Consider the following 4,117-nt stretch of genomic DNA (forward strand, 5'->3'; position numbering starts at 1 on the left):
ACTTGCCTTCCTTGTTGGTCACATCACCTATGTTGGTCACTCCCTCAAGTCGCACGCTACCTCCTCGCCCGTCGTTTGCTTGTTGTCCACTCCACGTCGTTACCACTCGTTCCACCTGTCGCACTCACTCGTCGCGTCGCACACATTTTTCCCCTTACTCCTTACCATCGTGTTGCACTGCCTTAGCACCCAGGGGAGCCCGTGGGCATGGGTCCATAAGTCGGTCGCTATAAGTTTGCGGCGCGCACTCCTTGCCCGAGTTGTGTGGGCGCCCTCCAATATAACATGTTTGCACCTCTCAACTCGCCCTCCAACGCATGTGCTCTTTGCTAAGTCGCCCTCATCGCATAGGTGGGCACCCTACTTTTGTGCGAGTGCGCTCATCGTGCGCTTTTGCCCAACTCGGTCCAACTTCGGTTTTTCGACTCTCCTAAGTGAGCCCAACCCATCATGGGCGCTCGCTGGCCTTGGTGCCAACTCGAGGCCCTGACACAAAACATGTTGTGTCAATTTTTGCAACATATTCACTTGTTACAAAATTTGATCAAATGGCCAAAATTTGGCAATTTTTTTACAAAAAAATTGGCAGGAGAAATGCTTAAATCATGTTTTTGATGATAGAAATGGATTCAATGCCATCAAAAACCCTAAGAACACCCAAAATCTTGAAACTTAACCACTGCAACCTAGATTTATAAAAATTCTCGTCATGTTAAATCCCTTTGAAAATTTCACTTTCTATACTAAGGTGTGGCATCATTAAACAAGGTTTTTCATTATAATTATCAGTACGTAATGGAATTTAACGCGCAAATCTCCGGTCACAAATGATTAAATATCAGTGAAAGACTGGGCAATCTTTTTAAAAAATTTGGAAATGGGTAAAGGGAATTTGTCCAAATCGTCGAATTCCTACATGGTCGTTGATTTCATCATTTTATGAGTCTTCCGTCACAGTGGTTAACAATAAATGAAGCTACACATCACCATGTCTGTATTAAATGAAGCGTCACTATGTTGACAGCCAGGAGCGTACAGAACATTTCAAAGTTAAATTAGAAAATGTAAATGAACGACAGGGATCCGTGGCGCAATGGTAGCGCGTCTGACTCCAGATCAGAAGGTTGCGTGTTCGATTCACGTCGGGTTCATTTTTACTCGAAATTGCAGAGTTTTGGATATGGGCTAGATTCTTTGGGTCAACTTTTGGACAGGAATGATTTAATTGCATGTTTTAGACAAATACCTGCATGATCAGGAATTGTGCTCTTGGACAGGAATGATTTAATTGTACTTTTGGACAAATACCTGCATGATCAGGAATTGTGCTCTTGGACAGGAATGATTTAATTGTGCTCTTGTGCTTTTGGACAAATACCTGCAGGATCAGGAATTGTAATTTTGGACAGGAATGATTTAATTGTACTTTTGGACAAATACCTGCATGATCAGGAATTGTTGAATACGGTCGGTTGGATCCGAAGGTGGATGCGCTGGAAGGTCGGGAACGGGATATAGGTAAGACTAGGAACTTTCCCTTTAATTGCACAGTCCCCCCAGTCAGCTCTATGTCTTCTTAACTTGTCTACCAGCTCCATATGTGTGGAATCTTCTGCTTGAATTGGAACCATAACCATTCTAGCAGATGGAAAAATATTTTCGGTCCGGTCTGTTTTCCCTAATGGATCATTTTTGCACATGTTGGCTTCTTTGATGGTGCATATCACGCTGGGTCTGTGGAGGTGGTGTAAACATCTTCCTTCGGGATAACACCTTTTTTTATATCTGTTTAAACACTAGAGTAGGTTCAAATACTAAGGTTGAAGTGACAGCTGCTTGGGCCTTTCTTTTTGTGGCGGCTTCCTTGATAATTTCCTCAATCCACATCTATGGGGATTCTAAATGTGTGGTGTGGTGGATTGGTTGTCGAGAAAGGGTCGTTTTCTCTTCTTAACTTATTGGTTGAATCACATCCTTCATCTAAAAGGTCTCTTTCAATCTTTGACTTTTCATCACATCCTAAGAGAATGGAATAGCCAAACTGACTTGCTATCCAAAAAAGCTTTGTAAGAGGAGAAAGGAAAAATCATCTTTAAGGGGCAAAAGGGCCTCCAGTTGATTAGGAAAGGTTCCTTCCACATTCCAAATGACATGTAGTTGATTCAGTGGACTATATGTCTTAAATCTTCTATTGAACAATATTGATTATGGTTATAAGTTGGTTGGGCAATGTTTTTCTAAAATCTTGTTCCTAGCTCTGCTTGTAGGGAGGTCAATAAGTGTATGATAAGTGTATCCTAGTCTCGTTTTTATTTCCTATTGTCTCTGTATATTTTCTATTTCAATTTTTTTTTGTGGTGATTAGTCTACCTCATGTGTCTTTCTTGAGGTTTTTCTAATGTATGGATCATTTCTATTATCTCTGTTTGGATACATCAAGCATTGTAATTACACTTTTTGTACTTTGTCTTTTAATAGAATGAACAATGTTTCCAATTTGGAAAATTATTTTGCGAAATATATATATATATATATATACACACACTAGCATACCTCCTAATCATGGGAAGAGGGGAAGAGAACACCAGTAGAGGTTAAATTTTTATTATATGTAAACATTATGAATGTAAAATTGATAATTTATTTAAAATAAGTGTTGTAGGGCAAGTTAGGGTCTATAATTCAATTTAGAATTATACTCTAAAAAAATGCATAAAATATTATACTTTGCATTGGTCAATGTTAAATTAATAGTGGCTAATATGTAAATCAAATCTTATCGTCTTGCTTTGAGAAGAACTTCTCCTAACGATGAACCACACTTGTTGGTTCAAAACGCATAGACAAATGAATGATGATGTGATTTTCGCCGAAACCTCTCTCAAGAACTAATAAATTGATATGTGGATTGGATAAATTAATTGTTTTCCCAAGCACACGATTCTGGTAGGTATTAACCACTAGTAAGTGTTCACATTTACAATCTTACTTTCGCATTAAAGGCTCAAAAAATATAAGTAATAGTAGTAAGTAATTCTTGATAAATATATTTATTTGCATATTTTTTTTATGCAAAACCTTACTTAAATTATATTGCGAAATAACTATACTAAATTATAAATTATTTTTAAAGTTTTTAATTTTAAATGGTTTTCTTAAAAAACTTAAAAATAAAAAAATTACCAAGCAAATATTTAAAAATTATACATAAATATCAGAACCATATTCAAAAATTCTAATATAAAATCTAAAAATTATAAAATAAAATATATGTAATCATCTGCATGACATTATATTTTTCCCCTTTATATGGTTGCCTAACTCCGCTCCAACTTTAAACAAAAATACTAATCAAACTATGCTATAGTGGTTAACAAAATTGAACTTTTTTTTTATGAAAAAACAATGGTCGAGGACGATGAAACATTATGTTTTCTCGTGATTAAACATCTAAAATTTCCCAATGTGAAAATAAAATAAAATACAATACAATAATTCAGATCAAGTTGCAAAAGTTAATTTTAAAAAAAAATGAAAATCTTGTATAAGTGTGAGATTTTTTGCAAATCAATTCCAATCAGAGGCCGAGTGAGATTCTTTGTAAAACCATTTTAAACACCAAAATTCTAGAGGTTAAAATTGGTAATAAGATTTGCTATATTGCTTATATCTTCCTACACTACAACACTACAGAGTATAAATGACACCTCTAAAAATGTAAACACGTGTGAAAAGAAAAATTGAAATTTACTTTAAAAAATTCCTAAAAGTAGAGAATCCTACATTGGTCCTAATTCTCTTTATTAGGCGGCCTGGGAGAACTAAATATGCAATATCAAAGAAGTCAAACCATGGTCGTGGTCCTATATCTCAGCCTTAGCTGGAGTTGCAGCAGCGCTATAAAATAATATAAACCATCCGGTTTTTATATTTCACATGTGTTTTTAATATCCCATGAAATTTATTAACATAAATTAATGTGTTTGTACTTAGCAATGTGGGAAAGGGCAGCTCAGATATTTAGCCCTGGTTGTTGGAGAGGGGCCTGCAATGTAAACATTTCAACTATCAGAAAGTCATATAGGATGATTTCAGCATTGCAAAACGAAATGGAATT

At 35.8% G+C, this 4,117-nt stretch overlaps 1 non-coding gene across 1 annotated transcript; it reads left to right on the top strand.

Annotated features, from left to right (window-relative positions):
• Nucleotides 1-1,079: 1,079 nt before the first annotated feature.
• TRNAW-CCA (transfer RNA tryptophan (anticodon CCA)) lies at nucleotides 1,080-1,151 on the top strand. The gene has a single exon. It is a non-coding gene; the product is annotated as a tRNA-Trp (tRNA).
• Nucleotides 1,152-4,117: the final 2,966 nt, after the last annotated feature.

This window comes from Pinus tabuliformis, chromosome 1_1, assembly GCF_031772625.1.
Source record: "Pinus tabuliformis cultivar Carrire ecotype Pingquan chromosome 1_1, CPIR1, whole genome shotgun sequence".
NCBI classification, from domain to species: domain Eukaryota; kingdom Viridiplantae; phylum Streptophyta; class Pinopsida; order Pinales; family Pinaceae; genus Pinus; species Pinus tabuliformis.